The following is a 23,365-nucleotide window of genomic DNA, read 5'->3' as shown; positions in this document are numbered from 1 at the left end:
ACCTCGGCAGGGATCCAGATGGGCAAGCAGCAAGCACCTTAGCGCCCACACAGGCTTCCTTACCCTTGTCCTCTTGGCACCATCTCAGGGGCTAGAGCATTGGCTGGGCTCATCCCCTGCCATCATCCTTCCCACATACTTGGAGGTAACTGCCAACTGTTTAGCAATCTAGTTCTCCAGCCCGAGAATGACTTACATTTTTTTCCTGTCCTCCTTTCCACTGTTTGTCCTTTGCCCACTCATTTCTCATGTGCTGTACTACGGAAACTGGGCAAAAATCTGGTGGATGACTTACGAGGAAGAAAGGTAAAAAGGTCAGATAGCCTTCACTATGCACCTTATCCCTGGCTCTTACCCATTAGGGATGATCTAGAATGGTCTGTATGCTCCAAGCTCCTGTTTGGGACTCGTTTAGCAGCCTCTCTCTCCAGAGCCCAGTCAGAAATTCTACCTAGATGGAGCACATCAAGACCACATTCAGATCGCCTGAGTCTCCATCCAAAGTTCTCTTTCCATTACACCATATCCTATATTTTAGAGTTGAAGTTGAAGATGTCAGTGGTTCAGTAGGACATTCAGCAGGTCGCTCCTGGCTCTTGTTGTCACTAATCAACAGAGGATAACTCTGAAGGTCTATGCTAACAGTTGGCGGCAGTCTCTATTTCCATTATCGAAGACTGAGCCAATAAATTCACTTAGAAGGCGATGTCGAAATCCTTCAGTAGCGGCACTCAGACTGGCTATGTCACCAAATGCTCCCAACATTTCTAGATCCATTCAAAATCAATGGTTCTCTTCACAAAGCACAAAAGCAAACACCAGACCATCCAAAATCAATAAAAAGTGACGGACGGGGGAATAGGACTGGGTAGCACAAAGGATAAAGAAATAATAAAGCCAAAGGTTATGAGACAATTGCTTTCTAATTTGTCTTTATAAAAAAGGAAAAAGAATCACATGAAAAATTGGCAAGCTGCAGAGTGAAAATGTCAGAAATGTTTTATATTCCAAGGCTTTGCCACATACTGTCTTGCACAATGTTGGAGGAAGCAAGGTTGACATGGAGAATATTTTCACAAGTCTGAGCCAGCCAGGAAGCTGGGGGAAAATGCTCTGAAATTTGGGGAAATTACAGGCCTGCTATTTGACATTAGTTGGAGAAAAACATCAAACCTCAGAACTTATTCTGAGAACCTGAACAAGAGAAGTACTTCAAGCCCTGTGTTTGGTCCAGAGGAGGGTGGATCCCTCTAGGACTTAGAAGCACTACTGGTGGAGGCTGTTAGGGAAGCCCTTGCCAAGGGGGAGGGATGAAGTGGGCTCCCCTCTCTGTAATCCATCTTCTAAGTGTGCATGGAGAACCACGAGAACGTGACTCAGGCCTGGGGCCTGGGAAGAACATCTGAGCTAGGTTGGAGAGTCAGATCTCCCCCTACACATGGGCTCAGCATCACAGTTAATTTTATTTTTTTATTTTTTTTTTTTTTTATTGGTGTTCAATTTACTAACATACAGAATAACACCCAGTGCCCTGTCACCCATTCACTCCCACCCCCCGCCCTCCTCCCCTTCTACCACCCCTAGTTCGTTTCCCAGAGTTAGCAGTCTTTACGTTCTGTCTCCCTTTCTGATATTTCCCACACAGTTAATTTTAAAAGAAACAAGCTTGCTCTTTAGAAAAGTGATAAGAGCTATCAAAATACAAAGCAAAACTGTGTAGTGCTGACACACAGATAGTCATAAGGTTCGATGAAACAGACTTGATGGTCCATAAATAGGCCCACATCCAAGCCAGGGGTAGCACTGGTCCCAAGCAGCAGGCCCTCAGCATGGGAGTTCGGAGCGCGGTGGGGCTAACCCTAGGCGTGTGGCCGCATCGCACCCATAGACTCACACCTGTACCAGTGCAGGTGGAAGGTGAAGGCTGGATTATGTGGCAGCTAGGACATTGGAATGGAGTGGGGGTGAAAATTACAAAAATTGGGGAGCTGGTCTGATTTTAACTCTCCGGAAGCCATGAAAAAACAGACCCTGCTGTAAACCGAAGGTGTGATATGAAATCTAGAAGGCCTCCAGCAGTTACAGAGTAAGTAGAACGTGCTCAAAATTGGTCCCGGGATCTAATCATCACAGTGGCGAAGCGGCGAAGGCAATTACCTCATGGTTTCAATGAATTTCTTATGTCAGAGTCAGGGTAGAGAGCAGCTGGGTGGCTCAGTGATTGATCGTGATCCTGGGATCCTGGAATCGAGTCCCACCCCGGGCTCCCCACAGGGAGCCTGCTTCTCTCTCTGCCTGTGTCTCTACCTCTCTCTCTGCATCTCTCATGAATAAATAAATAAAATCTTTAAAGAAATCAAGGTAGAAAAAGGGTAAAATCCTGAGATGTGGTTGGGATGCTTGGATGGATGAGCCTGAAGAGTATGAATTTTCCTGCTCCCCCGAACTCTCTCCCCTGCTAACGGCGAGCAGACTGCCCTTGCCCAGATGCAGTACTGAAGCCCCACTTGGTATCTGTCTTCTTGAAAAGATATTCTGACTCCTTTTAGTGTCTCAGCAGTCTGAGTAGAAAACACAGCTCCTTCTCCAGGAATAAAAATTGTCCACGTGAAAGATACCTTGAGTTCCAGGAAAAGCCAAAGGTCACATGAGGGTGTGGAACCAGGTAGGGGAGAAGGTGGGTTTGGTAGCAAGGGCAGACAGTAAGGTGGGGAAGCGGCCGGTTTACTGATCCGGGGGCCTCTCCCCTGCTTTGAATATTAGGGAAAGGAGACCCAGGAATGATCCTAATATATTGTTGGAACAGCTCCTTGAAGTTTGGACCAAACAATGGCCACGGGAAATGAGGTGGAAATGCTGGAATTGCCTTAGCATTGTCTTGATGAAGAGGTCGGAAAGCTTAGGTCTGTGGGAATGCGCGAAGAGATTTATTGTGCAGGACCATAGGAGCTACCAACATCCTATATTCCTCAGGAGGGCAGAGGAAATGTTCCCTTCGCCACGGCAATGAGGGTTACCTACGGGTGAAGGAGGCACTGCCGTCCTAGAGAAGTTCGGCGGTGCTTGTCTTTGGTAGGGACCAGATACCTGTCATGGAAACAGGCTCACTAGTATCAGTGGAAACTACGGGATTCTGAAATGCCAGAGACTGGTTAGACTGTAGTGAGCAGCAAGGCCAGGGCAGCAAACCAGGGTGTTCTGACCAACAGAGAGGGATCCTTGGCGATGGCTAATGGATCACGGTGTTCCCAGGAGCAAGACACATGGATGGCCTGCTGGGATACTAGTTAACTTGTCAAAAATCACGAAGGCTCTGGAACTTTGCCCTAACAGCAAACTAGCAAGGGGGTCTACCATAGTTTCACGGACGCTGGTGGATACATGAGACTCCTGAGTCAGAGACAAGCATTTTATTGTTCACGGTAGAACAAGCAGCGTGAGCTTCCGATCTGCACTGGTGTTCCTTGCCCCCACACCCGCCGGGGGCACAGGTGACTGTCATACACCCACAAAACAGCTTTGTGTCACAATTGAGAAAGCCTGAGTTTGGGGAGCTTGAATTTTTTATAATGGGAATAAGCAAATGGGCTTGACTTTTGCTCTGGAGGGAGACATCTCCCCCCTGCTGTCTGCTCCATAGGGAGCCCCTCTATCTTCCAAGGCTATTTGCTGTACAAACATACTGGAAGGTATGATTAGGAGCAAATGGCTGTTAGTGCCTCTGCTCGTAAGACATGGAAAAAAAAGATAAAAAAAAAAGATATCCATGGAGAATCATCTCCCAACCCCTGCCTAAAAAATAAAAAACAAACAAAGGAAAAACAACTTTGTGACAAATCCCTTTTGGTATAAACACTCTAATAAAGAGCTCTTTCTCTAGATCATTCATGGGGACAAAGATTTGACTTTGCAGGTTGTAACTCGTCAGTCTTGTTGGGATTGCTATCGTGGAAGTTCTCGCTGTCCGTGGAGTCAGTCTCGTCCAGCTGAGACCAGGAAGAGGGTGGTATTTGCAACAGTCCCTGTCCCAGCATCCTCCCACTAAGGAGGCCGCCTGTTTCCCTACCCCTGGAGTCTGGGCTTGGCCATGAGACTTGCTTTGCCCAGTAGGACATTAGCAATATTGTGCAAAGGATCGAAGAGCTCACATGATTCCAGTCCCTCCCTGGTGTTCCTCCACCGTGGCACGAGCACGTGTGTGGGCTGGCCTGCCGAGTCACCTCAGCACCCAGCCACAGCCAGCCGACTCCCCCACGTGCGAAGCACCCCAGGCGAGCTGCCTAGCTGGCCCCTCCCCGCCCCCAGACACACCAGCCCACCACATGGTCCCTGTTAGAGGGCACTAGGGTCTCGTGGTTGTTTATTATGCAGGATGACTGTGCTCAGAGCTTGGTGGTACCACGAGGCAGACACGTAAGAATGACCTATGGCTTTCCCGGGAAAAGACGCGATTACCTGGAGGAGTCTATTGGTCTTCTCTTTTCTACAATTGCACAGTTGGAACCCGGATAGAAGGAAGTGGATCTAACAATAATACGACCCCACACTAACCCACGTGTCCACGCAGAGAGGACCAGGTGAGGACAGAGCCGCATCTCCCCTACCCTGAGGGTTGACTCTACTAACAGGAGGGGGGTGGGTGATGTGGAGCCCAGAGGACAGGAAACCGGGAAGCAAGACGTCCCCAGGCTTACTCGGGCCATGCTAGGGAGGGAGAGCCTGGCCTGAGGGTGGGCATTTTGGGGGTCACCGGCTTCCCCACACCTGGCTGGTGTCCCTCAGGGGGCTGATCCTGAACTCATGGCTTCCTTCCCTCCTGCATGGGGAAAAAGCACACTCTTCTTGGATTTGCTGCTTCTGACCATGTGGGTGAGCACCTCACCTGCTCCTCCCTATCCCAGCAACACCCGGGGGGCCCGTGGCAGGGGCCCTGCTGAGTCTGCTCTTCCCAAGGCCTTTCTGCTGAGACTCCAAGCCGTCAGGGAGCTCCACACACCTGACCCTGCCTCCCCCTGCTCGCAGGCACACGTTTGCTGGCATTTTGAGTAACAATTATTCCACAGGGACAGTTTTGGAGGTGGAGCATCTGATCAGGGTGGGCCTGGAACCCTGGCCAGGGCAGAAAACCAAGCCCCCGCAGAGCTGCTCCGACCTGTGACTAGTGTTACCTGCAGCACAGATCAGAACCCCCTCTAGATCCCGTCGGACACCGGCGGCATTTGGGGGAAGTTCATATCTTCTGCAAATTCTTTTTTTTAAAGATTTTATTTGTTTTATTTATTTATTCATGAGAGACACACAGAGAGAGGCAGAGACGCAGGCAGAGGGAGAAGCAGGCTCCATGCAGGCAGCCCGACGTGGGACTCGATCCCAGGACCCCAGGATCATGAACTGAGCCAAAGGCAGGCGCTCAGCCACTGAGCCCCCCAGGCGCCCCTTTTCTGTAAATCCTATTAGTATGGCCCAGAGCTGAAGACCGTCTGTCCGGTCACCAGCACTACAGGCACTAACCCTTTGGTTTTATATCCACTCAGCCTGGGACCTAGAAGACGGTACCTGTTCCTTTACTAACATCAAGACATCTTTTGGTTCATGGCAGCCCTGCTGGGACCCTGACGTTTGCACAGACTTTTCCACTGGCAGCACCAAACCTATTGTCAGCCATGGCTGGGCACTTTCTGACTGTTTCTGGCACAACTCTGGAAGCTAAGTAGACACTTGCTTTTAAATCCCATCGTGGTTCCCCTGGGGTCCCACTCAGAGCCCTTGGCAAAGCTCAGGAGCTGCCTATACCGTCCAGAGTTCAGCTGGGTCTTGGCCTGCGTATAAACAGGAAATCTTAAGGTTCCAAGGGGCACCTTTTTCAAGCAATAAAGGCTCTTTACAAGCCCCGCAGTAAAAGACACTGAACCAGAAAAGTAAACTCACACAGAGGGGTGACTGCATTCATGGACTTGACCAGTACTAACCCTCTAACTGTAATGATTTGCACAGATGACCTTCCAAAGAAAAATAAAAGTAAAAAAGTAAAAGCAGGCCTTCCAAAGTGGTGCAGAGCATCAGAATTTGGGAGGTGTCGATCCCCAAGTAGGAAGCTCTGAGTAATTATTAAAAGGGATGAAAGGGACGCTGGGCGGCTCAGAGGTTGAGCGTCTGCCTTTGGCCCAGGGTATGATCCTGGGGTCCCAGGATCGAGTCTCACGTTGGGCTCCCTGCAGGGAGCCTGCTTCTCCCTCTGCCTGTGTCTCTGCCTCTCTATGTCTTTAATGAATGAATAAATAAGATCTTTATAAATGAATGAATGAATGAATAAATAAATAAATAAATAAATAAATAAATAGAATGAAAGAAAGGAATCTCACAACCACTCTAGGAAGAAGAGTTGAAGGAGACTAAAATTTAGAAGGAAAAGGGAACAAGAGAAAAGAAAGGCAAACCAAACAAAATGAAAAATAAGTTCACCTCTTACAGGGGAGCCCGATCTTGGAACCCTCCGGAAGGCCAGAAGGCCAGCCGGGTATTGTTAGCAGGTGACTTTCCTGTGGTAACACCCAGCAAACAGCTGAGGGGGTGGGCTGGGAGGTGCAGAAGGTAAACAGGATGCTGGAGGGAACTGGAAATCAGCATCACATTATAGGAAGTGCTCTGACTCCTGTGGAAGGTGTAGATGAAAATCTAGCTTAAGCTCACTGCTTTATTAGCTTGACAAAAGCTGATGCATTTTTTCAACCTTTCTCCCATGTAGAGAATTCATAAAATGCCCCTTTAAAAAAGTCACATGCATCACACACCTGTAAATGTACCATAAAAAAGGAAAAAAATACCGGAGTGGAAACAAATATCATTATGGTTTCAAAATACGGAATTGCATTCTCTCTAACACCAGACTTTCGATTTGATAATAAATTTAAGACTCGGGGGAAAAATATTCATTCTTTTCGGCCATAACAATAACAATGGTTGCCCTTACTTTTTCTTTTTCTTTTTTTAAGATTTTATTTATTCATTCATAAGAGACATAGACAGAGAAAGAGGCAGAGACACAGGCAGAGGGAGAAGCAGGCTCCTGATGCCATGACCCCAGGATCATGGCCTGAGGTGAAGGCAGATGCTCAACCACTGAGCCGCCCGGGTGCCACCTGCTCTTACTTTTTCGTACACTTTGGAGGGAGGACCAATTGGAAAATAAACTAAGACCAGCAAGAGCTCTTACCTGGCATTAAGCGCCATCTCAATGGTTTACGTGTATTAACACCTTCAATCCTAACAGCAATTGCATGAACTAGCTACTATTATAATTTCCTCTTTATAGATGCAGAAAGCCAAAGCACAGAGAGATGAAGTGAGCCGCTCAAGGTGACACAAGTAGTAAGTAGTAAAGCTGAGATTTGAACCCAGAAGGTCTGGTGTGAGAGTCTGAGCTCCTGAACTGCGCTGCTAGCAAGAATACTCTTGAAACACAGTTGTGTCTAACAGGAGACAATGGACCAACTTCAAATGAATGCTGGAGTGAACTATTAGATCACAAGCAAGACTACAACATAGGGTCCATTTGAAGTTGATTTTAGAGGATCCCAAGCCTTTTATCTTAAAGCCTAAAGAGTCAACCTTTCTCAGCTTAGTTTTCCCTAAACTTCTCTTCCTTCTGAGGCTAGAAGACTCCATAGAGGATACTTCCTTCTAGGAATGAGGGTCGCCTCAATATGTTACGCCTAAATCAGTTTCTTGAGCAACTGTGAGGGACAGAAGAGTAAATAGGAGTTTGGAAAAGAAACAAAACTGGATCATAATATCCTAAGTGTCGGACAATCATTTTCATTCCTTTCAATCTTCCCCTTCTCCACCTTGATTTTGAAAGATTTATTTTAGTTCCATTAAAGAACAATTTCCAGACTACAAATGGTCAATGAGCTGCCAAGGAGTCCAGTTGGCTCCTACCCCTGTTTCGTGGAACCCCTCAGTACGTCGGGCCTGCAAGGAGACCTGTGCTGTCCCAGGGCCCATCCGAAAAAATGCATTTTGCCAAGTGAGCCAGTCTTAAAACCGGTTTACTGTGAACATTTTCACCCTGTAATCTTAAACCCAGCAATGAAATTTAAAAACCCAGTGTGTTTGTATGATTTCCACCAAGTTAGAAACAAAATCTGATGACTGCTCAGCCCACAGAGTTAAGAAATTTATAGTCTTGAAAACATTCACATGCTTACTGAAAATTTTATCCCATGCATTAAATAATCACTGGTCACAAACTATAATTCAGAGTTTTTATGTCCCTAAGTCCTCTAACTACAACCTAAGTTCTCTGGATGGTAATTTTGATGTGTGTGAATGCTGATGAGTTTTGTAAATCTCTCTACCATCTGAAAAGCAATTTTAGTTGATGTGATTAGGCATTAAGAAGCAATGTTTAACTGCTCTAGAAATTTTGTCCTAATGCCTTTGTCTCAGACTTCTCTGAGAGATACTTTGCAATTGTTCAGGGGGCATGGATTTCTATTGGTGGTTACTTTTATTTTTTCAAACTATACAGACGCTAATGAAGATTTGCTGGTTGCCTGTTTAAAGAAAATCTTTAAGGCATTTTAAAGTGTCTTTATAGGCCGGGTGCCAGATGCTTTCTTTCAAACATGTGGAGAGAGAGAGGAGGCCAATGCCAACAAGTAACAGAGGAACAATTCTATAAAGCATATATGCTAATATTAACCGCATTTTCTGAATGTTCTTTATTATATAAACTAAAGGGCCTTTGTTCTACGGTGAAAAGGAGCAGATAAACCAATCACTGTGGGAAAAGTTTCTGAATGCTTTGTAAAATAAAATTTTACATGTTTTATACGTTCATTATAGAAGAGAGCAAAAATACAAAAAAGGTTAAAGAAAACAGTAAAATCACTCAAAGCCTCACCTCCCAGAGGAAGGAAAATTGTCGTATTTTTCTAAACACACACACACACACACACCACGTATTTTTTAAATCTTTGTGACCCTGCTCTACTCAGGTTTGTCCCTTTCTTCAATGATCAGGGCTTGGTGAGGTCAAGCCAGTCACCTATGGCTTATTCCTTCCCTGGATGAATTCATTCCTAGTAGGATCTTCACAGCCTCATTCAGACTTCTGACAGACATCCCCCAGCAGTTTCAGAAAAGCCCTGGCATTTCTGCATTTTAGCATGGACTCAGTCTGGGCCATCTTCTCACACCCTTGTCCTTACATTTGGTATAAAGAGTAAGAGAAATACGGCAGCTGCCTTCTAATGTCGGAAGGGTGAGCACAGAGGGGAAGGCACACTGTGGCTCTGTGCAGTTCTAGGGGACGAAGCTGGGACTGATGGGAGATAGAATAGTCTTGCTTGAGAAGCATGGAGTTCTCTGCCCTGAGCTACATTCCCTTGTCAGGATGGCTGGGGATACAAGATGGAGAGCAGAGACAGTTGATGACAGTGTCCTTGCCATAAGGTTCTGAGACTCCGTTTCTTTACAGGGTTGACCTTGTGTCTTATCTCCACATCAACATCCTGATCACGGCTGTAGCCGCAGGGCTCAGTACGGTGTCGGGCACATGGTAGGTGCTCAGTATTTGTTGGAACAAAGAAATGAATGTATCCGTGAATCTGACTGCTGCGGTTACTCCTTTGCCCTGCGTTTCTGGAGATTATGGACAAGCAACTATGTTGGAATTTAAACAGGCTTTGGTGGAAAGGATGGAGAACTGCTGGCTTCTTAGCTCACAGAATTACCCATTTTCTGTTGTTTCTTGGGAGGACCCTTGGCCCTGGTTTTCACACAGTGGTATGTGGAATGGACTGGGAGACAGCCAGTTTGGGCTTTTTCATCTACCAAACAAAACAAACCCAAACATTTGATTTGATGGATGGAATCCCCAAGTGGATGATTTCACTCCGTTTTTTAAACAATGCATGAGACCACTGGCCTCCTGCAGGCATTCTCTTGGTGGGGGGTGTGAGAAGGAGTAGTGAACTGCAATGGGGAGATAACAAGTGCTAAAGGATTAAAAAGACAGGGAATGACTTTAAACTAGCAAACACACTTTTCAGGGATCAGATGTTCCATTCAACCCAAACTGACTATACAGAGATCTAAAATCAAGCATTGCTATGTTTTTGTAACACAAGGAAACAATATGTTTTAAAACTTCTCTACCAAATGACATTCTAGGACTTGACAATATTTTCTGACCTGCTTGAATGAATACAAACAGCAAGCAGCTCCATAAGCAGAGATCAACAAACAGATTTGAAGCGACGGCTTCAGAAATGATATACCCGAGTTAATTCTATGTCTGAGGAGTGGAGATGAAACCACCAACCAGGAGTGAAGGTCTGTTTTTTGCTTTGTCATGCGCAAGTGGGGATGCCCGGGAATCTCTAGGGAGCTGCGGTCAGCTAAGGTTTCAATTTGAGAGAGTGGTAAGGGATGGGTGTGTCTCAGAGGAGGCCTCAGGGGCGAACCAGGTAACTGGAAATACCTTTCTCCACCCTACACAAGAATGCCAAACATCAACGCAGCTCGCCCCCTTCATTCACACCAGCGTGGTTTACAGATTGAACAACATTAACGGGCACATTCTCAGGGTTTTCAAGGGGACACATTGTATCTCGAGGCATTTCATCTGTAGAACCTGTTTAGGTAGGACGTTGTTGGACCTTTACTCAGGACAAATAAAAACTTCTACTTGAGTGAGAAAATATGCCCAGTGTTCCCCTTCTGGAACTGGTAGTTAGCACAATGTACACTTGGCTTTGGGCCAGTTTGAACACAGGTGAGTTCAACCAGACATACAACCCACCAACTAGTTGGATAGAGGTAGCACTTTCTAGACTAGAGTGTCAATTACTGGTATTTACTGGCCAGGAACATACTGTTCCACCCATCAGCACCATAGCCAGGAGCCAGAGGGAATGTGAACAGGTCGGCCATTGGAATGTGGTCACAATAAGAGCCCGTAGCTACCAGGCAGGAGTACCGACTGCATGATTTAGCCCTGGGACTCTCAGGGCCTTAGGTCAGGCAGGAGCAGCCTTGAGGCTTCGGTATTCTTTCTGGACTGGGCTTCTCTCCTGGGTCTACACCTAAACCACCATCAGTTCCGCACACCCTCCTCCCCAGGAACTGAACTTGCCCCAGTCAACCTGTGCCTACCAACTCCTCTTTTTTTTTTTCACTATTTTTTTCCTGAGAGAAACTAATTAAAAATGTAGAACAGTTGTCATCATGGTTTTTCTGAAGCTGCTTGACTCAGCCTTCCTCCTTCATTTGAATGAGTTCCGTGGAAGCTTACCTCTCCCTTCTAGCAAGGCCGCAACATACTAACCTCCGTTTCCCAATCTTCTACTCTCACCCCTGACTCAACACTTCTCTGTCCCCCTCAAAGATTCCTCAAAGGGGCACCTGGGTGGCTCAGTCGGTTAAGCGTCTGTCTTCAGCTCAGGTCATGATCCTGGGGTCCTGGGATCCAGTCCTGAATCGGGCTGCCTGCTTGGCAGGGAGCCTGCTTCTCCCTCTCCCTCGCTTGTGCACTTGTCTCTCTCTCTCTCTCTCTCTCAATAAATAAATAAATAAATAAATAAATAAATAAAATCTTACAAAAAAGATGCCTAAGAATTTGTTCTTTTTTTTAAGGGGTGAGGGGCAAACGGAGGGGAGTGAGAGAATCTTAAGCAGGCTCCATGCCCAGCGGAGAGCCTGAGGTGGAGCTCCATCTCATGACCCTGAGATCACGACCTGAGCCAAAATCAAGAGTTGGCTGCTCGACTGACTGAGCCACCCAGGCATCCTGGAAATTGTTCTTTTGTAAAAAGATCTGCCAGGGTGAAGGGAGTGATTTGGAGGTGAGGTAAGGAGGCAGGGCAATTACATCACTCAGACACAGAATTACCCTTAGAAAAGTCCCCTAGGGCAGCCCGGGTGGCTCAGCGGTTTAGAGCCACCTTCCTCCCAGGGCGTGACCCTGGAGTCCCAGGATCGAGTCCCACGTCGGGCTCCCTGCACGGAACCTGCTTCTCCCTCTGTCTGTGTCTCTGCCTCTCTCTCTGTCTCTCATGAATAAATGAATAAAAGCTTTAAAAAAAAAGAAAGAAAGAAAGAAAGAAAGAAAGAAAGAAAGAAAGGTCCCCTAGATGTGTCTCTTTTCCCTAAAATCTCTGCCTTTGGATGCTTCCCACCCAAGCTCCTTCAGCTTCAGTATCCTATCCTTCTTCACTCCAATTTTCCCATCACATGCACCTCACCCCTTTGCTTATGCAGAGTAATTTGGCTCCTGGACATGCAGAAGCAAGATGACGTTGGGGTCCAAAAACAAGAACTCCCCCAGGCACCAGGAACCCTCCTGGTGGAAGAATTTTAAGTATCAGATCATTTTTCTGGTTTACTTTTTCTCCCATCACCTACACCAATTCATCTAGGCAACCTGCACATCACCTCCTTTGAGGTCCCCGTCAAGCCACACCTGTGGCAGGGGCAGCTTCTCTTTGTGCCACACCGATTTCTGGAATGAGCTCAAATAGACACCTACACACCCAGGTAGATACTGCCCCTCTGTTCTGATTCAAAGCTTTTGGTGACCCCCACATGGGGCCAGCTTCATGGGCACCAACCCAAGTGGTGGTTCAGGGCCCCACATCTAGAAGTGCTCTAACACAGTTTAATGCTCTACCATCACCCTCGTGAAATTCTTAACAGGTTTGAATTAAAGGCCCCACATTTTCATTTTGTACTGGGCCGTGAAAATTAGGTAGCTGATTCTGCCCACACATGACCCTCACAGAAAATCTCCCTTCTCCACAGCTCCTCACAAGCCTAATCTCCAGTCCAAACCTTGACCAAACCACTGTGGGCTGCTGAGCCTGGAGAAGGGGCTGTGCAGATGGAGATAGTAGGGTCCCTCTTTTGCTCTAATGAACCCACAAAACCAGCGTTTCTGGGGAAGAGGCAGGGGGAGAAGGCATGGGGATTGGAGGATGAAGAAGAGCCCCTGCAAAGTCATCCACCTTGCCCTCATGCCCATTCCAGAGATTCTACTGGTAGAGAGCATTCCTTTGTGGTAAAGTCCTTTGCAAGGGTTTCAAAGGTGAGGATATTTCTGAGAAGGTCAGTACCCCACATTATTGGTCTCTCCCACCTCGAAACAAGCCCCTAAGCTGCTGTAAGCTGATCCCTGGTGGGGGTGTTGGCACAGGGGGAGACTGAAGAGGGAGTGAGGGTGCCGTGAGCGTGAGTGAGCATGGAGCAGAGGGCATCCCCAGGGAGGAGAAAACAGAATGAGGCCTGAGAGGGGGCCCTGAAGGGGCGGCGGGGAGTGGGGAGGGAAGCTGCTGGAGTACTTCCTCTACTTCGCCAGTGTGCTGGACTCAGAACAAAGCTGTCCTGCTCAGCACATCTTGGTGGGTAAAAGGAGTTGTATTAATTTCCTCTGGCTGCCTTGTTTTTTCGCTTTTTTTGTGTGTGGGTTTTTTTTTTTTTTTTTTTTTTTTTTGCCAGTGACAAATGACCACATCCTGGGTGGCTTAAATTAGCAGAAACTTACTCTCTTATAGTTTTACAGGCTAACGTCTGAAATCAAGGTGTCAGCAAGGTTGGTTGTTTCTGGCGGCTCTAAGGGAGCATCCATTCCATGCCTGTCTCTTAGCTTCTGGTCACTGCCCGATAACCTTCGGTGCTCCTTGGCCTGTGACTCCGTCCTTCCAGTCCCCGCCTCCCTCTACACAGTGCCCTCTCCTCTGTGCCTCTGTGTGTCTCTCTTTCTCTTACAAGGACACCGGTTATCAGATCGAATGCCCAGTCTACATGCAGAATGATCTCAGCTAGAGAACCTGGACTTAATCACACTTCCAGAGACCCTATTCCCAACAATATTGAATTGCTTACTTCCAAAATGCTGAGAGACTACATCTTAAATGTTCTCACCATAAAAAAAAGGAATGATAATTAGGGGAGGTGATAGAGGTGTTAGTTAAGAATGGTGGTAATCATATTGCAAACATACAAATGTATCAAATCAACAGGTTGGATGCCTTAAACTTACAGAATGTGGTATGTAAATTATATCTAAAGTTAAAAAATAATTTTAACAAAGAAGTTATTTTCAAATAAGGTCACATTCATAGGTACAGAGGATGGGATTTGGACGTATCTTTTCGGAGCCACAATTCAATTTATGATGGTGTCTTCACATTTTTCAGTTTGCTTACTTTTTATGCAAGCTTCTTGTGAACTTTTGAGCTTTGGTTTCTCCCTTGATGGGAATGCTGAAATCCTAAGACTGACTATTAAGTAATAACAGCAAAACCTCTATAAATCCAAGACATTTTACAAGTGTGTACCACAGGAGACTCTGCAGGATCTCCCAGGATCTCAGGAGAATGGCCAAAGAACAATAGCAAAATGCTTTTGATCCCTTCAGTAGGAAAGTCTCAATAAGAGCCAAGTTCTATGCTTTAAATATTGTTGTGCATTAGAACATAGAAATGTGAGTGTTTACAGTTCTGAGACTGAAATGGGAAAGTAACAAAAATGTGGTTCTAGGAGATTTTCATTAGACTTACTGGTTTGTTGCAAAATATATATAAAAAGCCTAACACAATATTTGTGAATAAAACCTCTAATGACTAAATTCTGTCCACCACTCTCACATGCTTTTAGAAAAAAATTGCTTTTCAGCAAATTATACCAAAACAGTACCACAGGTGAACAATGAGAAATTATTCATGATTCCTAAACACAAAGGAAAGATTCCATTACCTCCAGAGATCTGGCATATTAAAATTATTAAATGAGGAAAATAATCTTATAAAAAGTTAGGGCTTTTTTTCCCCTTCATTCATCTTCACCACTCTAGGTCAGTTCTATTCAAGTTATCATCATGGCTTGGATCAAAGCCATAGAGTATTCAGCAGCTTTGAGGTTGAAATTTTTCCCTCTGAGTTTTTTCCCACTAATTTTCTTTTTAGGATGCCAGGTTACCTCCCATTTCCTTCTTTTATGTGCAGAAAATTCCCAAACACCCCCGGGTGTCATCCTAATCACATTTCATGACCAGTAACATCACCAAGCAACTAAACTTAAGAAATTGTTTTCATGGAAAAATAAACTTGAAGGAATAACCCAAAACATAATTAAAATGATAAATAAAGGAAGTAGATCTACCAGATATTAAAATACATCACAAGGCTACAATACTTAGAACGGTGTGGCGGGGGAAGAACGGTAGCCAGCACTGGAGCTCGGGGACCCTGGGACCGACCCCAGGCCCAGACGCCTGCGTGACTGCAATCTCCCAAAAGATCCCAAACCAGAACAACCCAGCCAAGTCACTCCTCATCTGAACCCACAGGAACTATGAAAGAAACTACTGTTGTTGTTTGAAGCCACTAAGTTTGGGGTGATTTGTGAAACAGCAGTAGTCATAGATTTTTATAGCTGACTAATACAGGCACTCTCAGTGCTTGCTGGAGGTGGACTAAATTGGCACATCCTCCTTGGTGATGAGTAACTTACTCCTTTTATCAAAAGAAAACATACACAGGCCCTTTGCTCAGACATTCCACTTTTAGAAGCTTCCCGACAAATATACTCACACAGATACATACAATGTATTTATCACAGCGTTGTTTAAATGGAAATTATAAGACATAACCTAAAAGGCCATCAATATGGGCCTCTTTAAGCAAACTATAACATTCAGTAAAATATCGTTCAGTCTAACAAAGATGATGGTATTCTTTATATGCTGACCTGAAAAAAAAAATCTCCAATGTAATTTCTAAGGAAGCCAATAACCAAAAAGCAAAGTACAAGGCAACGTGTATAGTAAAGTGGCCCTTTAGAAAGCGGAGGAGGAATATTTGTTCATAACTGCATGAATACACAAAAATTATCTTTGTAAATCACACAAGAAACCCTCACGCCCATTGCCTGGAGAAAAGTACTGAGGCGGCGACAGACAAGAGTGGGAGCGCAGAGGTGTACTGTGTACCCTTTAACATCTTTTAATTTTATTCCAGTGAATGTATTAACTTAATCATAAAGAAATAAAATTAACTTAAACAAGACATTTCTGGGGTGCCTGGGTGCCTCAGTTGAGCATCTGACTCTTGGTTCCAGCTCAGGTCACGATATTAGGGTCATGGGACTGAGCCCAAGTTGGGCTCCACACTCAGCAGAGAGTCTTCTTGATTCTCTCTCCCTCTCTGCTCCTTCCTTCTCTCTAAAAAAGTAAATAATTTTTTTTTTTTAAAGGACATTTCTAACAGTTGTTTTGGCTTTGACTTAATGCTGTCTGGACTTTCAGATATTAGAGCTGAGTCTTCAAAGTGAGGTACATGTAGGTCCAAGGATCAGGAACATTTTCTTTCAGGGTGTATATTTGTGGTTAGAGGCTAACGGGAATCAGTGTCCAGATTTAGAATGAGTGCAGAAGTTCCCGCCTGAAATTCACTTGCCCAGGAAGCCCCTTGCTGGGCTGGTTCTCCTTTCTGACTTCTCCCTAGCCCTCCTTCCACCTCTCACCTGTCCTACACTGTATGCTGAGTGTCCCCCTGGAGAGGAAAGACCCTAGGAGGCCGAACCAGGGAATAGCTCAAAATATTGGCATTGCTTTTGAGACAGCAAAGAATTTTACAGATTGGGAAATAAATCCTTTTGTAAGTCCCACTCTTGCAAAAGCTAGTTTCCAAGTTTTTGCATTCCAAAAAATTGAAAGAGAACCTGTTGAGTTGTCAGCTGATAGCACATTAAAAATTATTTTTGATGGGGGCGCCTGGGTGGCTCAGTGGGTTAAGTGTCTGCCTTCAGCTCAGGTGTGATCCTGGGGTCCTGGGATCAAGCCCCATGTCTGGGTCCCTGCTCAGCAGGGAGTCTGCTTCTCCCTCTCTCTCGCTGCCTCTCCTCCCTCCTCATGCTCTCTCTCTCCCTCAAATGAATAAGGAAAATATTTTTAAAATTATTTTTGACAATGGATTCCTGAGCTACTTTTTACATGTAACGTGAGCCTTCAGAGAAATGAGTGGCATTGCTGTAAAAGTCTTTTCATTGCCATCTGCTTGATTATATAAATAACAGTTCTTCAGCACTGACATTTTTAAAAACAGAAAAAGGTAATACAATTGATCCAATAAATTATACTCAGCCATAAGTAACTGAACTTCCTTAAAAAGCAAGGCAGCCCTATATCCATCTTACTAAGTGATTCATTTCCAATGAAATTTTTCTTTTATGTTTAATGATTCTAGTTGGCCAAAACAATTGTAGTGATAACTCCATCTAAAGTTTTCTTTTTTCTTTTTTTTTTTTTTACCCTTACAGCTTTACAGTCACAAGATTTTTCTTTGTTAAGGTTTTGTTTATTTATTCATGGGAGACACACAGAGAGAGAGGCAGAGACACAGGCAGAGGGAGAAGCAGGCTCCCTGCAGGAAGCCCGACGTGGGACTCGATCCCTGACCCTGGGATCATGCCCTGAGCTGAAGGCAGACGCTTAACCACTGAGCCATCCAGGTGCCCCAAGATTTTTTTTTTTTTTTTAAGATTTTATTTATTTATTCATGAGATACAGAGAGAGAGAGACAGAGAGGCAGGGACACAGGCAGAGGGAGAAGCAGGCTCTATGCAGGGAGCCGGACGTGGGACTGGATCCCGGGACTCCAGGATCATGCCCTGGGCGTGAAGGCAGGCACCAAACCGCTGAGCCACCCAGGGATCCCTTTTTTTTTTTTAACTTCGATTTACTCACATCCTTTTCTTAAAGTATTGATAAAGTGATTTTAAAGAAAAAAAAAACCTTTAAAGCATACAGACATATCAGAGGTAAAATTCTTTGGGGGACATGTAATGAAATTATTTTAAAGTAAAAGAGAAACAATGTAAAATTTGTATGTATTAAAGAAGAATTTTTTGATATATATTTTTAAAGTGATGATGGGGGATAAAATTGCTGTGTCACTTTGGATACATTTTAAAGAATGATGTAACAAAGTGTTTCAAGTGTCCATATTCATAATGTGTTGGAAATTATGTCTTTTGTTAAAGAAACATTTTAAATAACATAAAATTGCATAAGGGAGAAAGTTCTTCGAATTCTTTCAGCAGTGCACAAACAAATCATTTCAACTATTGCTTTAGAGACCATCTGGTTCTGCTCTCTTCACTTTGCAGATGAAAAACTTAAGGTCACCAGTGACATACGCTACCTGGTGTCCGGTCTCCTGGTGCAGGCACCGGGATCCAATCTACGAGGCAACAAGCCCACCCTGAGAGGGCTGAGAAATCCCCTATAGTCCTTCGCAGAAACACCTGAGCGGTGAGGAGCAAAGAGCAGCAGCCTGGATCCCAAAGCTGTGCACTCCAGTGGCCCCTCGGGAATGGAGATTAACCCAAGCAACAAAATGCTGTCTTCCCACATCCTGGTGGGGCTTGTGCAATGCCCCCTTAGGACCACCCTTCATTTTCTTTCCCATCTTTATTTCCTCTAATTTCTGTGAATCTTTTGCTTCCATTTGGCTTGCGAGGCACCTCTCCTGTACAAGCCTCATCACCACTGCCTACGGTGCCAGCAAGTGCTGGCTGGGACCCAGAAAGGGAGAACGGGGCTGCCAAACCTTCTTGACTTTGCCTTGGTAGCTCCGCTTTCTCTCGTTCTCACCCCGGACCGGCCTTGCATCTTTTCATTCAGCTGTGGGCAGCCCTGCCATGTAACTGCTTTTCCAAATTCGCACACATCTGCAAGAGGAAGGAAGGAGAACACTGCTCAAAGTGTTGGGTTAGCCATAGGGAGTGTTCGAGTAGTAGGTAAATCAGGGAGATCTGGCCTGGAATAAAGTGATAACTCCCAAATGAGGGGGGAAATGTATAGATTATGAATGTCTGCTGCATTGCTTTTGTCTAACGTTCTGAGATGAGCCAACACTACCAATGGGCACTCGTAAATTGCACAGAGCTATACGCTGGATGCGATTCAGGGAGTCCAGAACAATCCTGTATATGACCAACAACTCCTGCAGTATCTGGTATCCCCCAAATTAAAGTTATTGCTTAGGCCTTCTGGACACTAGTTCATTTTACCTGGGTGGCATAATTTGGTGGGAATATCATAAATGCAGCCTGCTTTATCTTACAGAGAAGAACCATGAGAACATGGGTCACAGGACAGCTAAGTTTTGAAATGGGTACTAGAGGTGACATAGTAAAAGATCCAGAACACAAGTACTGAACCAAGCTTGTTGGGAGGAGGCAGCTATGGCCCCTGGGGTGGGCATTCAGTGTGGCGTGTTCCCATATGCAGCCTCACTTAACCCTTCCTACAGCCACGTAGGTGGGCATGGTCTTCCCTGCTTTCCTCGGGATGTAATGCCCAGGTGGTCTATCACCCTTCTGAAATTTCTTTGAAATATCAGTACACAACAGAGACTGTGCCAGAAAATAAATAAATAAATAAATAAATAAATAAATAAATAAATAAATAATAACATCTTGTATCCATGAAGTTCCACATGTTGACGAGTGCTTTCACGTGCATCATGTTGTGCAGGGAGAAACTTGGCATGTCTGACCCCATATTGCTTCTATTCCCCCCACCCCACCCCCGCCCCCCCGCGGCTGTGACCTAGCGCTTCAGGAACTCTTGATTAGGCCTGCCTGTAGGCATGCTCATCATGGAAGGAATTTTGCATACAGCAGAGATTTGAAAACTGCTTTTTTTTTTTTTTTTTTTTTTAAACCACAAACCTACCTCATTCGAGGAGATAAGGAAGTTTGCACAGCAGTGAGGATACTACGTTGAAGATTTACAGGAACTATGTGACCAGATTTCGGTACGGAAGATCCACAGACCAAGGACAAAGGGGTCACACGAGCTTCCCTCAGGTTTCTACAGCCTCCAGGGCCCTTTTGATTCTACGCTTCCCCCTCCTCCTAACGTAAAAGCAGCTCCAGTCCCCTGCTGAGGCCGCCTCCTCAGCTTGCTGCCTTTCTGGAAAGAAGTCCCTTTCCTTGCCCATATTGCCTCTGCTCGATTTATTGGCCCACCTTGTGCAAAGCGGATGAGCGTGGACTTAGTTACAATTTGGTCCAGACTTGGTAAGAGCCTCGTATCTCATATCGAAAGTGTCCTGAGGCTTACAATGAGCACAGCTGACACCCATAGCCCACGTGTCCTGCCTTTGGGTTTAGTGATTTGGTGCTTTGCCCATAGGCTACAGAGCTCTGCGCAGTTTATAAGAGATCAATCCTGACAAATTTCCTTGGCCTTATAGGGAGGATAAATTGGATCACTCCAGCCATGTGTATTGAGAAAATATTCACTTACAACTAGACTCCCATGCGATCTACCAAGGTTTGTAGGTCCCTAAAAACCTGATCCCTGCCTCCTTTCTAGTCCTTAATGATAACAAATCCCTCCCCACTGGTTATTTTCTCTGCCTGGATTTCCTTCCCCCCAGATCTTTCCATGGTTGGCTTATTCTCATGCCTCAGGCCAAGGTTGATTGCTTTAGACTCTTGCTTACCCTCTTATCTAAAGTGGCCTTCTCGATTACTCTCTCTCACATCATCCTGTTATTTCCTTGAATGCACAGCACAACTTGCTTCCTTACTATGTACTTTTATCATGTTTTCTCCCCTGGAACATATGTCCCATGAGGCAAGGAGCAAGTCTGACTTTTAATTGCTCTATTCCCAGTGCTGGTACCTAGGAGATACTCGAGAAATGCTATTTTGTGAATAAAATGAATAAGCAACTTTAACTGGGGATGCTTGGTCTGGGGTTGTGGCCTGCTAGCACTTCTCCCATGGATGGTTATGCTGTGATTTCAACAAGAGTTCATTTGGGAAACCACACTCACTGACTCACCTAACTGTGAAGGAAGGGAGCCATTATGTACTTCGAAGGGTCTTCTGATCTGCCTGCCTCAGGAAGGGGAGTATCAAGATCATATCGGGCAAACTTGTCACATACAAATCCTCCAGTCTATGTATAAACTGCTTGACCTTTTAAAAAAAGTAAAGCCCATATGCTCTCATTCAATTTAATAACACAGTCAGGAGGAAGCATAGTATATAGGATTATTTAATTGAAAAATGTATCAAGCAAAAAACACTCTTCAATCTGCTTTGACAAAATGCTGAGCTCAGGAATTCTTCAATCCCAAGAGATTCCAAAGGCTCCAACACATGTTAACCTCAGAGCAATTTCACTGGACTCTGGTCATCTCAGACCTGAGATACTTTTGCCTGTTTAATTAAAAAGAAAAAAAAAATCCATTTTTTCCTGCTGTTTTCTGACCATGATGTTAGTTTCTTTAAAGCAATAATTTCCTGGGAATTCTAGCACAAGACAGCAATCAGAGGCAAAGGAGCTAAAAAACCATGGGAAAAGGGAAATCTTAGAAATATAGACTAGAAAAAAGAGTTGAAGACTAATTTTTTTTTCAAGGTCCAAAGCATTTTCGGATGTCCCCTAACAGAATAGAGGTCAATCCAAAATTTATACAATGCTACATTAATGTATTTTTACCCTATGAGAATATATCCAAAATAAATTTAAAAATTTTAGTTGAAGACTGCAAATGGAGAGAGATCTCATATCAGTTTACTTTATACCATAAGAAAAAACCTAATAACTTCCAAATTGTCACTATAATTTTGGCAATTTCCTTCCTAGACTGTAATACAGGAAAAGCAATCATACACTTTTTAAAAATTTTTCTTTCTTTTATTATGTATATATAGAGAGGATGGAGGGGCAGAGGGAGAGAATCTTGAGCAGACTCCCACTGAGCACATAGTCCATCATGGGGGCCCAATCTCACAACCTTGATATCATGACCCGAGCTGAAATCAAGAGTCAGACACTCAACCAACTGAGCCATCCTGGTGCCCCAGTAATTATTATACTCTAGTATTGGTATAGAAATAGAGTAAACCATCCTGGAACTGAGATATACATTTTTAACCATAGTGATACAATGATGTAATATCTTTAAGTAGATTCCTTACTCATTTTTTTTTAATTGAGATTTTAGTAATGATAGAATGGTCAATTTAAACTAGTCTACCCATTGAGGTAAATTGGAGGAATTTTGCAGCAGGACATTAGAAATGTCTGTTTGAAGGCATCTGAGAGCTCTCAAGATGGTATAGAATTCCCAGGCTGAAAGACAGAGGCCCAGAAAGGTGGCCCAGCACGTGGAGATGTCTTTTCCTGGGAATATGTGCCAACTCTGAAAGTGTCTGAGAGGCTGAAAGCTGCTTTTGACAGCCATATTGGGCTAAGGGGCCTACACTAGTGCCCACCAAGGGGGCCTCTGGTAAACTATAAATTGAGACCCCAAAGGGATCCATCTAGGAAAAAGGGTGGACTAGATTTAGAAAAGCCTTATAAGGATTAAAGCTCAACTTTATTTCGAACCTTGAATTGAGATCATCCAAATTGGTGGTGTTCCTGTCTGGTAGAAAAAAATCACATTAGACCTAATTAATTCTACAAACAATGTTGTAAATACATTGGGCACACACTAAAAAATAACTAGGTACATGATGAGATAAGGCAACATGAAAATAAATCAATCAACCAAACCAACGCAGAAACAACCAACCACAAAACAGACCCCCAAGAGCTTCAGATATGCAAATGATCAGCACAAGTCTTACTTAACTGTTCACTATGCCAAGGAGATAAATGAAAAGATGGGTAATTTTGACAAGAACTAGAAACTATAAGTAAACAAATAGAAATTTCAGAACTGAAAAAAGATGACTGACATTAACTTAGTGGATGGGTTTAACACAGATGAAGAGAGAATTGATGAAATAGAAATAAGTCAGAGAAAATAATTCAGGATGAATCATGAAGAGATAGATTAATGGAGAATATCTGAGCAAGGATAAGTAAAAGAAGATACAATAAGAAGATATTACATACTTGAGAAAAAGAGTGGGAATGAGATAAAAGTAATATCTGAAGAAATAATGCTGAGAATTTTCCAAAGCTGATCAAAGATATCAAGCCATATATTCAACTAATCTTACCAATCCTAAACAAATTTTTAAAAAAGAAAAGAGGAAACGATATCTAGTCACATTATAGTAAAAATTCTAAAACCAAAGAGAGAATAATGTTCAACAGATCCTGGTTATAATACAAACAACGTTCAAAGGAGTGAAAAAACGATACAGAATTTAAAAAATTGATACAGAAAACCGACTTTAACAGAAGCAATGTAAAACAAAGGCAAAGGAGTAATATCTTCAAAAAGCTGAAAAAAATAACTGTAAATGTACCAGAATGATTGGGAAATACATCTTTAGATAAACAAAAACTGATAGAATTTGGCACTAGCAGACTTAAGCTAAGGAC

The sequence above is a fragment of the Canis lupus genome, chromosome 3 (genome assembly GCF_011100685.1).
Source record: "Canis lupus familiaris isolate Mischka breed German Shepherd chromosome 3, alternate assembly UU_Cfam_GSD_1.0, whole genome shotgun sequence".
Lineage (NCBI taxonomy): Eukaryota > Metazoa > Chordata > Mammalia > Carnivora > Canidae > Canis > Canis lupus.
This window is presented reverse-complemented; position numbering follows the sequence as displayed.